The following is a 15,801-nucleotide window of genomic DNA, read 5'->3' as shown; positions in this document are numbered from 1 at the left end:
TCCTGGAGCAGCCAGGGGACCCTGGGAGAAGAGGACTACACTGGTGTGGCAGAGCTGGCAGGACAACATTGGCGCAGGCTTTCCTGTCTGTAGGGGGGGCTGGAAGCAGACCCCTGCCCGCAGAAGGCAGGAGCTGACAGGAATTATCCCACCCTCGGCAAGGCACCCCGTTTCCATTTCCTTAACCGGCCTCATTTAAAAAACAATGAGCCATTCACTGTTAGTATTTGCATTTCAACCTTGTATTTCTAAAGAGATACTAATACACAAAACTCTCCACATTTATTTCTTTTTGAAACAAGCTGCTGAAATCTGAAATTGCATCCAAGAGTGATGAATATAACCCAAGTACAAGTAATTGCAAAGACGACACACCTGGAAAATGTATACATGATCCACCTATTTTGTCCTCTGTGAATAGAAAGAACCAAGGTTATTACTATTTTAACAAGCAGCAGAATGAGGAAGATAAAGATATTGAAGGCCAACATTTCAAAGGAACTCTAATGTTTCCTTCCAATGCCTTCCTTGGCTTGGGCACTGACCCACACCTGCATGTTCAGCCCTACGTTTTCCTCTCCTTTTCCATGGTTATTAGTTTAACTGCATCTGCCAGCACTGAACAGCCATGAGTCTTGTGATTAATGTTGTCCTAGAAAGCGTAAGGAATAACTCAGACCAGCTCTCCCCAGGTCTACTTCACACCAATTAAACATTTATGTGACCAAAGGAGAAGGTATTTGATAGAATGGGATTTCAACTGGGTGAAAATTGCTGCTATGATAAATACTTAATAATTTATACAACAGTGCCTCTTAGAACAGTAAGAGGAAAGGAACCATCTGCTAGACAGGGGACACCTGGAATTCAGGAGGTTTACCCTCAGCTACATGCTCTGAGACATAGTACTCCGAATCTTTTAAGATCGGTGTTGCGCCTCTGCTATCACAGACAGCTGTGACAGCTTCTACATTTTTCTCTCTAAGGCCCATGACCTTTCCAGCTGCTTTGCTGAGGTGGGAATGCTGGTATGCCGCTTCGCAGAAGCTAAAAGCATTAAAGAGCTTCCTGAGGAGCTGCACTCTGTGAGTTACATCCAGCTGAGGGTTTGTGTAAACAGGCAGAGAGCACCTGGCAAAAATCTCTTGCGCCTCTCAAATACAATTTTCCTGTTAGCTTTACCAAAAGACACATGGAGAGTAAAACTAGCTCGATATCATTTTTAATTGCTAGAAAAAAATCATTCAACATGCTCAGACATAGAACACATGCAAATCCCTTATATCCTGTAACTAAGTTATTGAGCAGGGTTCCAAATACGTAGGTTGCAATCTACACAGGTGACACACAGAAAACGCAGGATGCGGATGCTGTATGACATGAAATAAAAGAAAATATAAAGCAGGAACTAAATCAGCAGATTTGAAATCAAAATTTTAGAGAGATATGGAAGGTAAGATGTGTTTATGGATGTATGGCCCTCTACACTCTAAACATTTTGAATCATTGAGAGATGTGGTTTGATCGGACAGTTGAAACAAAGCCATTGGCAAACAGCCTCATCCTTTCTCAAGTGTGCATTAAGTTTAGACTCTCCTAAAAGATTAAAGCAATAAAAAAATGAGTATTCATAAAACGTAACTTCATAAACTCAATTTTAAGGAGTTCAATAAAAGACAAAATAGCTTAAGGGCAAATGTTTACGTTAAGGTTTCATGTAATTATCTGAGCACCTGCAAGGCCAGTATCTAAATTTAAAAAAAAAGTCAAAAACTAAAAAGGGATTATATAAAGTTTAAGTAGCAAAAATCACTGGTAGCAGAGAACTGGAATCATCAAGTTTTTCTACATGGTCTGCTCTAGAGCAAAATTAAGATTATTCAGTAACAAAAAATTGACTTTGTGTTATTTTATTGCACAACTTGAGAAATAGCAATGAAAGAGTGGGAGAAAGGAAAAATATCAAAAACTAGTTGTGGAACGTATCAATTCTTCTACTGCCTAAATAAAGTGAACTGTTGTCTTGCCTGATGTCGGGGGTCAGCCAAACATATATGGTATTTTAGAGCTATCTTTAATCCTCCAGACCCAAAATCTACTAGAGAAATCAAATGACTACATATATTAAGGCCATTTAATCCACTCCTACCAGTACAACACTATTTTATACAATATATTCTGGGAAAAAAAAAAAAAAAAAAAAAAAAAGTAAAATTCATTTCTTCCACTTGTAAATGAGATCTTGCAAATAGTCCTCCTGACAGCATTTTGGGTAAAACAGATCTATGATTCTAGTTTCACATTATTCAGTATTTGGAAACTGTGGGCAAAGAATGGTTCAGCTGAAAGAATAGACCCTTAACTTGCCCTACCTAAGGTAAGGTTGAAGATCGGAGTCTTTTTTCTTATCCTCTTTTCTTTTAAACCTACACGTTTATTAAAAGGATAGCATAGTTCAGTTTTTCATAACTAAAATCCTTCCAGGAAAATGTGATAAAGTACCACTGAACTATGAAGCCTTCCAGTAAAGAGGCCTCAAACCACCAGTCATCTTTCTTACTGTCATGTCCTGTTATCCCCAGCTATAACCATATCTACATTATAATGCCTTTATATGTTTTTAATGCATATTAAACTATTCATAATTTGGTTTAACAAGATATTTTACTTCCAGAAAATATTAGACTTCAGTATTTTTCCATGAAAGTGGGTGGAAATCTGCTGAAAAAATTAACAGAACTAATGCATTTGGCCTGATTGCTTTATCTCAACTGTCTGCCTTCTACAATTAATGATTCTTTCTCTCATCCTTGTAAATGCATTAAATGAGAAGGAAAGAAAAAATGCTTTGAGATTTGCAAAAACATTGACATCCTCTGATGATAAAAGCTAGACTCACAGCTACATTAGCATACTTTGTTAGACCGAATAATGAATCCCTAGTGGAGGAATTTTTTCTTCCTTTAGCCATGATACAGTTTTTTTTATTTTAAGAAAGAACAGTTCCAGAGTACAGAGAATCAACACTTTTCTTACAGTGCAATTCAACTTATACATGAAATAAAATTAAAATGTGCTTTTACATCTAACTAACAAATGTAAGGGGACCATTCAAGCCGATACGGTTGATATCACAGTAAACCTAACAGAAAATAAGAGTATGCTGAAGAACCACGCATTCCCTCTGGAGCTAGTCTCAGTTTTCTGTCTAGCTGGTAGCAGAGCAGTAGAAAGCACTTTGCTTTGAAACAGGATAATGTGCAAACTAATTCCTCTATTCAGACCAGTCATGTTCATATCTAACAATTATTGGCTTGAGTGAGCAAGCTTTAAAAGTTTATTTTTTTCCCTGGAAATTCATTCTAAAATACTCATAATATATTCCTATTTTACTTAAAACTTTTTTTTTTTTTTTTTTTTCCTAGTAGGATACCATTCCATATTTCTTCTTCTTCATAACATTAGCCTACCCAGGGATAGTAAATTCAATCTTCCTTTTGGAGGTATACTTTTACTTCAGGTTGTAATTGTGGTAATGGATATTATCAGTCTCCTCAATACATTTCAACATTTGAAAAAAAAGGCAAATTAGCATATGGGAAGACTTACTGAAAGCTGAAGTGTAATGTCTCTGGACCCAGAACAGTACTTATGACAGTAAACCACATCCTTTGCTTTTCTGTTCTTTGACATTATCAATTTTGACAGTATCACCTGAGCACATCCTCAAAACTCTGCAGTTTCATGCACACAAATCAAACTTGCAAGGCTGAAAACAATCTCACTGGATGTAGCATTGTTGTAGTTCCCTGTTCCTGCTTCGTGTCACAGCTTTCTCGTTTGCCGGGGTGCTAGCAGCCCCACTGCTATAGTCCTCTCCCAGGTTAAGTTATTTAAATCCGGTCATCTTCATACACACACCACCAAAGTTACTTTTTGGTTTATATCATTTACAGAAGTATTCAAGTGTAACAAAACCAAGATTATTTTCTACATTTCTAAAAACTGATTTGTTCCCATCTCATTTACAGGAACTTCAAAAATAATTCCTGATGTTTTGCTACGTAGGAAATGAGGCTCTGTCACACTGGATGAAAAGTCCTTCAAATCTGTCATCCCAGCCTTAACAGCGGCTACCAACTGCAGCTTTGAGGGGGAAGCAAGGCTCTCAGAAAATACTGAAAATTCAACAGGCCTACTTTGTCATCTTAACACCCAGGAAGAAATTTCTGTTTGAACTTATGGTTGGCAAGTCATAGCGTACCCTTTGTAACTTAAATATGTGGATGCCATTTAAGAGGTCTGGCCTGATGAGCCAGGAGGTTTGTGTGCTGTTATTGTTCCCAAAGCTTTTAAGAGTGAAACGTGGATCATTCCTACCTTCATCACAGCGCTCATTTTCATAGTTCATGGAGCAACATGTTCAGCTTTCAAGTTTTTTTGACAATCGATTTTAAAGAACTTGAATCAGTTTTTCCAAAGTAATATAAACTGTACTTAGGTTTTCCTAAATAGTGGCAAAAGAAGGTTCCATGATTTTTTTTTCTCCCCAGCTTTTCTTTTCTTTTTTCAAATACCCAACCCCCCCCCCCCCCGACAGAACTGCATATTGTGTCATAGTGGATCCCAATCCACAATCAGCTTTCCACACTATTTCCACGGTACTAAATTTGAATGTAACCATCTAAATATTTAGTAAACAAGTCCCGGAGAGGAAGCAGTGTTTATGGATGGGAGGGAATTCAAAGTACCCTGCTGGGTGCTAGCTGTTGAAAGGATTTCTAGAAAGTACTTAGAAACTAAGAGAAAATGATTTTTATATTGGAATTGTGGACGCATTTCCCTCCAGCACAAGCTCAGAAGCTGAAGGTGTGGCTTTGAATCTGCCAAATATAGAAAAAAAAAGTTCATTAAAAAAATATAAATATATATGAAGTTCTGTATAGATGTGATTGCCTTCGTACTTTTCTTCCTTTGCATAGTTGCTGCCTCCAAGCACACAGGAAATATGGCCAAGGAGAAATAAAAAAGTACAATGAAGAAAGCAATTACCTATACAAGATTAAAGGTAAACTGACAGGTGTTCAGCATACTACTTGTTTACAACAGGTTGATGCATCAGCTGTATGATTTACTAAGTGCTTGAATTGGTACAAATGTCAACAACATTAAAGAGGGAAACAATACATAATAAATCTCTTAAATGGAGCGCACGACTGAAATCAGATCTGAAATCCGATTGTGCAGATGGATAGTCCTGCATACTGCGGTGCAATCTCTTGCAGTACTGGGTGTTGGTTTTGAATCGTTACAGGAATAAACTTCCTAACTAGTACTGATATGTCAGCAAAGAGTATGTTGAAAGTTTTTTGCTTATTATTTGTTTGAACAGCCTGTAAAAATCTCCGAAGACTTGTGAAAGGAAAACCACTTTTCTCTAAGAGCAGTCCACTGCTTTGTGAACTTTTCCATGTGAAATATTCTGCCTAAGTCCAGTCTTACTCACTAGCCTCAGTGTGGCTGGAGAGTGTATCAGAGGTAAGCTGGACAGTGGTTCTGCAAACCTCTTTTCTAGAGGATTGCAGAATAAAATGTGCAGTTCTAATGTTTCCTGTAGCAAACATGTCTGCAGAATTACAGAAATCAGAAATCTGGACCATGATGTTTTGACTACTTCAGGCACTAAAACCACATTTTCATTGTCATCTTTATTTATTCACACCCCTGATAGATTGAAAAGGGTCCAAAATCTATACCATGGCATTTCTGTAGTTCAGATTATACAAGTTAGCATTTAGTACAAACCTTACGAAAACACTTCAAAACTTGTCTGAGCAATACTAAACAAAGTAGGACTATTAAGCAAAGTAGAGCTCCTGGACAACTTCTGAATGTTGGAGGAAGACAATTCAATGATTTGAAAATTTCTCTATTAATAAGCAAGCAAACAAAAGCATTTTTATTTTTATTTATTTTTTTGGTTGTAAGCCGCTCAAGCACCCTGGGTATTATGGTGAAATATATGGGAGGTGCTGCTGAACAGAAACAACAGTATTACCCTGTGACTATATAAAAAAATCACAACGTTTTAGAATAGAAGAACGACAGAGAGGTAAGTTGGAAGGGACCTGTGGAGGCCATCTAGTCCAAACACTTTCTCCAAGCAGACCTCTCCATGTCAGGGTGCTGGGCAGCCTCTTCCCCTGCTGGGCAGTGGGTGCTAGTGCCTATGGCCACTCTGCTTTGGGTCTGGGAAGGAGCCACGTGAGACCTCAGCAGGGGCATGGCCCCAGCTGGTAGCCCCTCACCATGCTGACTGCAGGCCTTCTGACACCCTGCAGCCCACCTGCGAAGGCTGAGCTAGTCACTCACATCTTGGGGATGTGCAGCTCTACAGCCTCCCTGAGCAACTCTTGCAGCAAAGAATTTTTCTTTAAATCCCTCTGAATTTTTTCTTGCTGTGTTTTGTGACTCCCACCCCTTTGCTGGGTGCCTCTGATGAGAGTCTGGCTGTCTGCCCTGTCATGCTCTTTAGTTAATGCAAAATAGCAATTAGATCCTCTCTTGGACTCCTCTTTGTGCTAAACAAACCAGCCTCTCCTCATAACTGACCAGGTAGGTCTACCGAACCTTCTCCCATTTTGTCCAAATGGGCTCTCGTTTTGTCCAAAAAAATATGTAGCTTTAATGAAATTTATCTGCTTATGTTGCAGTAGGTCTAGCAACAAGAGCAGTCATATTTTTTCCTTAAACAATATAATTATATTCAGTTTTGCTTGCCATTTAGCCCTTTACAGACATCTTGTCAAAACGTGCTTTGACTCTATGATTATCTAATCAGAATTTCATGAGGCTTCAGTTTATTAAGCTAATAAACACATGAGAAAAGTTTTAAAACAACTTCCACATGAAATTTATGTCAGCAGATGGAAACTGTGCATGCTATTAACTCTTCTACCCTCACTGGTGCTAATGAAAGGCCTCAGGTCTCTAGTTTTTTTATTTCCATCGGTAAAATTGATGCCTCTGGTTAGCAGGATATTTGGCTCTATGCTGCTCATTGCACTACATATAGAAAGGAAAAAAAAAATCTTAATTACAACCATGTTAATTTGGTTTCTAAGAAGTTACATCACCATTGTGCATTTTCTAATTCTCATTTCAACATTAGGTAAGATGAACTATTCATCTAAAGCAGTCCAAACACCGCTTGCTTGGAAAACCCATCAGTTTTGTGTGCAGAAGTTTATTGCAAGGCATTTTATTTCTTTAACTATGTTTAAATAGCAAAAGCACACTTAAACCTATCATCTTTTTACCTCCCTAAGACACATACCTTTATTCCATTATCCACCAAAGAGCATTACAACATGAAAGAAAACCACCGAGAATCCTATTCACAAAACTTAGCTAAACTCTTCCATTTAATACAAGCTTATTATTCCTTACTGAATAAATTAAATAAATTGCAACTGCACAATTCCTGCACATTGTTTGGATGGAGCACCAAAACAGCAATAAGTATTAATATTTCAATACCATGACCTCGCAGAATGAGTCTTCAGAGGGACCTTTGGAAATAAATCAGTAGGATAAGGTCCTGAGAAATAGTCCTGATACAATTGTTCATTTCCCGAGCCTGCACCAGTTCTTCAAAGAGCTCTTATTTATTTTTTAAAGAAAAGTCCAATAAAAAAGATTAAAGATTTAATTTCAAACTCATACAAGATGACTTTAAAGATGAACTTTAAGTTGCCAATTTTCGTTCTAGGTACTACTTGTCTCCTAAAGTGTGAGTATTGTCATGGGGGTCGAAAAGCCCCATGGCTGGTGATAACATCGGACTCTTAACAATGAGGAATGTAAAGAGTTTTTAAGGAACAAAGAAGGGTGATTCAGGAGACACCTTGCTCTCTCAGACTGCTTGTTCTCCAGCCGTTAAGACATGGAAGTTGCTGGGTGTTTGCTGTTTCCAGTCCAAGTTGTTGACCAATGAATAGTGAGTGGAAAAGTACTGCTGTAGAGTGAATGGGATAAGAAGGGAGCCTGTCCTCAGAGTTAGTTGAAGTTACATTCCGAATAAGAGAGTTGAAGTTATTGTCATCAATAAAGAAGTAGTTATTGATCCTAAAAGAACCCTAGTGTCCGTGTGGTCCTTATGCCACAAAGGGCGCCCAAACAGGGACATGAACATTATGCCACATCCTAAGGAAAACATATAATAAAACCATAAATTTCACAGATGTTCTTTCAAGAGTATATTCAGACTAAGTTAAAAAAAAAAAAAAAAAAAAAAGTGGAGCCCCTAAAGAACCACATATTGAAGCCTAAATAATGTTTCAAGAAGATATTTCTCCTGATCGCATAGGGAACAAAAGAGAGTCAAAGTCTTCCTGCAGTTATCCAAACAAAAACTCCCCCAAAGCGAGAATCTGGTACTGCACTGTATCTAGCCGAAACTGCTACTGCATTAATCCTACTTCCATCTCTCTGACAAAGACACACGAGGGTCAGAGATCATCGTGGCCAAGCTGCACTGCTCTGCTGATCCTGCAGATAAGTGATAAGATTAGGGGATCATACAAATCAGCTCAAGTTGAAACAACCCTTTGGAAGCACCAATTAATAACATGGTCTGCACAGACTAGTTTGTAAAGCTAACTAGGAGAAGCTAACTGAGAGAAAATCCTATGGAAAAGACACCATACCATTTCTATTTTTAAAGTATTCTTATAGAAAAACCGAGAACGTCTAGATTCTTTTCTGTCTTCCTTAAGGAGTTTATTAGGCACAGGCACTCAGGCAATCCAAACTTTTGCAGTATTTCACTTTATAAGTGAATACTAGAAGGTGTTTGCTTATGCACTTTCAGTGCTGAATGACATTTACTAGCTGCAATTAAACTCTGACCTTCCATAACAACGTCTGAACTGAGATTTTCGAGGGGCAGAAGCATGCTTAATGAACGCCAGCATGATCAAATCCAACAGCTAGCATTAAGCTCGTCTGGATTTGGCCTTAAGTAAGGGCTACAGATTGCTAGCAGCATCAGAACTGAACAATGCCTATTAGCAGAAAGAAGCATTGAAGTAGGATGCAGTCAGTAAGTACCTTGATTCAGCTGTTTCTGAGGCAGGAAAAAGAAAAAGAGCCTGCTGTGGTCCAGTACACTTTAAACACACTGACATGAGACTGTACCCAAGTGGAGATGCCCTTTCTCTTTGTATGTGTTGTTCAGGCAAGGATGCTCAGGGCTAGATAGAGCGAGCCCATCCATACCTCTGCCCAACAGAAAGAACAAACCTTTTTATTATTCTATGACAACAATTCCAACTATATTTCCCCCTATAAAATAGGATAATACCACTTTCCCCTAGGTCTTATCTATGTTATATTTAGCTCATAAGCACTTTGGAACAGTGGTTATTTCTCATACAAAAATGCATGAGCCTTTCCTATTATAGCGAGTGTCTGATTTTGTTTGGGCTCTCCGGGCATTGACAGAGTGAAAAAAAAAGAAAAAGAAAAAAAAAAAAGACTGGATACAGGCAGACCGGATACTTCTCTTACCTAAGTGACTTGGGACAGATCTGACTTTGGCCTAAAATAAAGTTTATTTATATCAACTGAAGATCTGAGCAGTCCCCCTGTCCTTCCCTTCCACCCCCAATTATTTCTCAGAACAAAGCCAAAATTAACCTAATTGAAGGACTCCTTGACAATTCTTCATATTCACAGCTGTCAGCATTGTTGCACCAAATGTCACAGGAAAGGCATTTCACAGGCTAAAGACTGGAGGCAGGAAATAATGGAAAACCCGTGAGAAACCAGATTTAGTAAGTTTACAGGCCCAAGTTACTGAGATACTGTACTTAAGAAAAGTTAAAATGATTCCCAAGCTGAACCTGAACTATGAAACTCATTTATAAATAGTCCTTGAAGTCCCAGAGAAAAGAAACGGAGAGGGGGACTAGAAATTGGTCACAGGATATTGGGGGTGAGACATGGGAAGCTGCCGAGGACAGCAGTCAGGTTATCTGGCTGGTTGGCCAAAGAACATGAAACAACCAGACTGCCCTTCAGGACTCCTAGCGGGTGTCCTTCCAAGAAGGGGTCTTGGATTTAGAGTGGTGGAAAAGGAACATCCAAATATTTGCCTGGCTAATTGGCTTGCGAGATTTACAAGACTCTAAATAAGATAATAATACAAAGATCAAGCAAATACGCTTTGCCCACTGAAAATATTTAAGTCTAAGCACTGCTGACAATAAATTGCATTGTATACATTTTTATATCCAGCTGTGCCTATTTGGGTCTTGTTACAACATAACTTACAGGCATTAAATCAGGGATTAATTTAATTCAGTATACGTTCACACTTGATGTTTTAGTTTATGCAAATCGTAACTGCATCTCAACAATCAGTGGGTTTTAGAAAGCAATCATCTTTCTTGTGTTCTGTGCTGAGGTAGCATTCATTGCCAGCAGAGAGCCTTTTAAAATCCTTTCCCCTAGGACTACCCAACGAGCAGACTCCTTAAAATCAAAGCAATGAGGCATTTGTGAAGTGTCAGCAGTAATTGCTGGAGAACGCAGGAACACCAAGGACAGTTAACAACGCTATGCTCCTGCATCGTAATGAATACTTGTCAGGCATCTCAGAAGTGATCCAATGCTTTTAAAAAGAGAGAGGACGATATCAGTGGCCATGAACCTGTCCACACGCATGCACACAGATAGACAGTGTCCACAGGACGCCCACCGTGGCAGGGAGCTGCTGGCAGGACCCACGTTGGCACCCACTGCTCCGAGGTCACCAGGTCCTGGAGACCTGATGGGCTGTTGCTGAAGGCCGCTATGCAAGGCACTCTCAGTACTAAAGCCTCTGTACTCAGTTCACCTCCAGGTTAATTACTCTGTTCAATTTCTGCAGAAGACATTCACAGTGGAGAACATAGTCAAGCAGGAATTTCATCTGCCTGTATATTGCCCTTTTCCTGTTTATCTGTGCTGTATTCTTTTATCTCTAAACAGTACAAAAAAGTTGTGTGATTCTGTTCACATTGCATGTAATTCCTTTTGAGAACAAAATCCATCAGGAAAAAATGCAGGAACAGACTTGACCAGGCTAATCTTGTGGTCTGTTTTTGACCGAGTATAGTTACAATAACCCTGTACAGAAATTAAGGAGGTGTTAGCAAACCATGAACGGTAGCAAAAGGTACCGGTCTGTGAGATTTAATTGCAATGCTCAACAAAACTCATTATTTTCTACCACACTCTTGCATTAAAAAACATAAATAGGTCAAATCACGACTTTCAGCATTCCAAATAAGTTAGATATTATCCCAAATCTGAATTCAATAAGTGCCTTCATGATTCCATTTCCTTTACAGCAAATCACGATACAGCTTTCAATACTTTCCTTCTGCTTACTTCAGCTCAAGTTAACAACTGTGATCCTCCTCTTGTTTTTGTTGCCATTTGTGGTGTTTTTGTTTGTTTGTTTTGATTTAACCATTACCATTGTCATTTGATTTAGCTACTGGTACAAGTCAAGGTACAGTTTCTCTTTAGCAAATACAGATTCTAGCTACATGTAAAAGCTACTGTCCAAGATAGTTATTTTCCCTATTCTAACATTCCTTTCCGTTCTTTAAAGCTCAATTTACTTCATACTTAAATATAGCATGCCAGATAAATGTACTGAACGACCTAACTCAAGAAACAAAACCAAATTACAGTTAGTGCAGCTACATAAGCCATGTGCACTAAGAAGCGCTCAGTCTCAGAACTCCCTGTGACTAGAGTCAAATGGGAACAGGTTTTTTTTTTGTTTGTTTGTTTGTTTTTTAATCATAACTTGCTTGAACAGCTTCAATATGCCATGCTCCTACATTTGTATTATCCATATTTGTTTAGTAGTTTTTACTTGATGTACTCATGTTTGATTTTACTTTAAAACTTGAGAACTCAAAGAAAACACTATTTTGAAATCTCACTAGAGGGAGCTCTACATTTATTTATAACTAGGCACGTATGGACTCTCACCTAATATATTTTAGTACAATTTATATGAGCTTCAATAAATATTTTACTCTCTATCCAATTATTTCACTAATCAAATCAAAGGGGAGAAAAACAAACAAAAAAATCCCAAAGTTTTACTCCAGTATTCCTGGGATAAAGTGAAATATTACAAGCATTTGTTTTTTTTCCCTGGATATGTTTTTTTCTTTTTCTCTCACAAAACAAAGATGAAGCCCCCTGTTTCGGTTTTACACTGCCTCAGCCAGAAGACATGACATTTCATAGCAGCCTTACCACAATTTTACTACAGGGCAGTCTTCCGGATTTGCCAAACAAATCTGAATTTATGCATTTAATGATTCATGATTTTTTTTTTCTCCTAATGTGCCCTCCTAAATTTACATTTTCACAAAAAGCTAATTAATTAAATCATCTGAATTCCAGTAAATTCAGATTTTGACTATTTCACAAGTTTTCTAAGATCATCTACAAAATGTAATAGGATGGGGTTTAAAACTAGAACTGCTTCCCCTGTTCCACCAAAACACACATCTGTCATAACTTTTATATAAAGCCTGTTTTAGTTGTACTGTGGGTAGCAAGTAATATAGAAGATAAGATTTAGGGGAGAAGAGGCAAAGGGAGCTTGAAGTTCATCCTCAGTGTGTTCAGAACAGCCCAGGGCATCCCTGGGGGCAGGTATTGGCAGCTATTCAGATTCCCTAAAATTCCCTACACTAAAAAAGGTTCGTACAACCTCGTAGGGTGCAAATGATGCTGCTTCTGTCTGATCTACTTCTCAACTGACATCTTTCTGTCAGATATTTCTTCTATGTGTGAGGTGATGAGGAAAAAGTCATTTATCACTGTGCTACGCTGCCCTGTAACGTAGCCTGTCCCTGCATCATCCTGTACAGTACCAAGATCCCAATCCCCTTGGTGGAGATGCTAGGAATGGAGCGTTATAGCTTCTCTGAACAGACTTCTCTGTCTCCAAGAAAAAAAATAAATCACTTATTTCACCCAGAGCAGCTACATGACTCTATGCGCAAAGGTTCAGAGATGAGGATGGATGTCATTCTAACTATGGAAATTTATGTATTTTGGGTAAGCTAGATTCATTTGAATGAAGTTTAACGTTAAGGTGTTAAAATTGTGTTAGGACTTATGATGAATGCATATGGAAAAGAACAGTCCACCAGCCAATAAAAACTTGCCCATTACTATCTATCTACACCCTCATTTCTGGAAAAAAAAAATCACTGTAATCTCTGAGAAACATAGCCCAAAAGAAATAATCATAAGGCCAAATATCCATTGAATGGATGAAGCTCTTTCTCTTACCATCTAACCAGAGCTCATGCTACACATCCCCACTGCATGACAATGAATTACTAAAAGTAATTGCCAGTCCTTGGTCTCGATTTGGGGAGCTTAGTTCCTTCCTGAAATACAGAGCTTTATCCAGGTTACTTGGCTTCAGGAGAAATGTAGCTGTGTCATTATCATGAGGTGAAAATGTACAGCCATGTGTGTCCATGGAAACTTATGACCATGGCTTCCATCCTTTCATATTTGTTTTTTGTTGGTTTGTTTAAAAGTATGCATATACATGAGAAAAACTGAAGAGAGCCCTGGCTACAGACAAGCAGTTCCCCTCTGTCCCCCCAGCAGGAACAGGGGGACACAGCAGTGCTTCCCAGGGATGTCATCTCACTGAGATTCTTCAGAAATTGATAAACACAGCATTTTAACTATCAAAGGATTTTGCCTTTTTTTTTTAAGCATCTCAGTTTCTTATGCAAGTGTTTTACTGAACTGGTAACTACAGAATTATTGCCAGAATGAAAAACCCACACCCCAAATGCTTGAGAAAAAAAAACAGATACATCTGATTTTGAAATCTGGTCTTTACGATGACCAGCTTGCCCTTGACCTCATGTGGGAATTTCACCATAGACAGTAATGTGCTGCCCTGTAAAATTCATTATTAACATCTTAAACAGAAGGTGTTCGAGTATATTATAGAAAAACATTTCCCCTCTTGACTAATTCCAGCTTGAAAAATCCCATCTTGCCACGATTTTTTCTGCAGGCATAAACTGATTTTGTTGTGTGCTGAGCATCAGCTGCTGTGTCTTAAGTGAGACAATGGCCCCACACTGCATTAGTTCTGCTTTCCACAATAGCACGAAAGCTTTAAGCCTGTTCTGATCAAGAACATCAAAATGACCCAACAGTTGTGTTTGCTGTAATTTTTCTTTTCCTTTTTTTTTTTTTTTTTTTTTTTCTTTGGCCATGAGCTCTGCTAACATTCATTTTTCAGTTCTGTACTCCAGCAAACCTGTAGATTAATCTAAGGATTGAACTTCGGCCTGTGTTTCTGCTAGGTTTTTGCTACTGATAAGACCTACAGTTATTTTTTGTCCTCTAGTGGCAGTACAATCTGACCACGGAGAAGTGAAGCAAATTAACAGGAAGCTCAATGGCCCTCTGGAAAGCTGAAGATAAAAATATGAAAAAAGTGAAAACCACAAAATGCTGAATTTCCCCACAGCTCATTTTCTCCTCATTTCCTTCCCTTCTGTTTCTTAGTGTTAGGCTCTGACAGCATGATCCTACTTCACTGCATAGCTCCAACAGTTCCTGTTATATTTATCACATTAACAACTGAAAAGAGAATCTTTTAACACAATCGTGTTAAAGGCTTATCGTCCTCCTAGGAATTTCTGAAACTGAAGAATAAAGAAAAAATAATTTTCAGTGTGACTAACATACACACATGCATTTAAATAGAACCACACAAACTACTCTGGAATGGTCCTTGACTATGTTTAAAATAAAACAACTACAAGTTCCTGAGTAATTTTTTCCTCACCCCGAACAAATAAAGGTCTTCCAGTGAAGTATCCTACAATAAGTAGTCCAGTACTTCTAAATATTTGACGCATTCTGGGAAGATATCTTTGTCTTTTTATTTTTGCAGCTTGTTAACACAGTTTGCACTCACGGTTGCATAAAAATTAGAGCTGCACGTCCTTAGTATACAACCAGATTTTCTCACAGTATATCCAAGATTCTATAACACTTTCAAGGTAGCGAATAAGAAAATGTATTAGTGCTCTTTTTGACATGCCTTCAAATCAGAAAAAAATCACAAGAAGTTGCAAATTCAAGTGGAATCCAGATTAACATCTTCTGCACACTGTCTTCTAATATTTAGCACATACTTTTTTTTACTCCCATGGGGCAAAACTGCCCTGGATGCAATTGAAGTTAATTTCACAGGGGAGAACATCTGTTTCTGCATTGTCAACTTCAGGAGCACAGTTTCCTAATTTCTCAGTGCTTTGATTTTGCAAGATTCTTTTAACAGTAGCCTTAAAAATTTAATCCACTCATGTAAAAACACATCAACCTTCTGCCTTGGTCATCACATTGCTGTAACCATTTCTTTCACAACAAAGTAATCTCCATTGAAACTAAAAGTTTGCCTACATGTCACTCCTAAGAAATTTGAATAAGACGTATACATTTTTCCCCAATCAATCGTATTAGAAATTCTTCAAAGTAAAATCTATCATGGGAGCAAATAAACAATAATTACTAACAGATCACATAAATGTATTTACCCTACACTTCCAAAGTGATCAAATTTACTTTTTGAAATAGTCATCTGTTGGAAACAAGTTTTACAGATTTAAATTGACAGTTACATGGAAAAGATTCTTTTAGTGACTACATATTTATTTCTGTATCATGTTTTTCTTA

Source organism: Oxyura jamaicensis, chromosome 5 (genome assembly GCF_011077185.1).
Source record: "Oxyura jamaicensis isolate SHBP4307 breed ruddy duck chromosome 5, BPBGC_Ojam_1.0, whole genome shotgun sequence".
NCBI lineage: Eukaryota > Metazoa > Chordata > Aves > Anseriformes > Anatidae > Oxyura > Oxyura jamaicensis.
Note: the sequence above shows the minus strand (reverse complement) of the source record.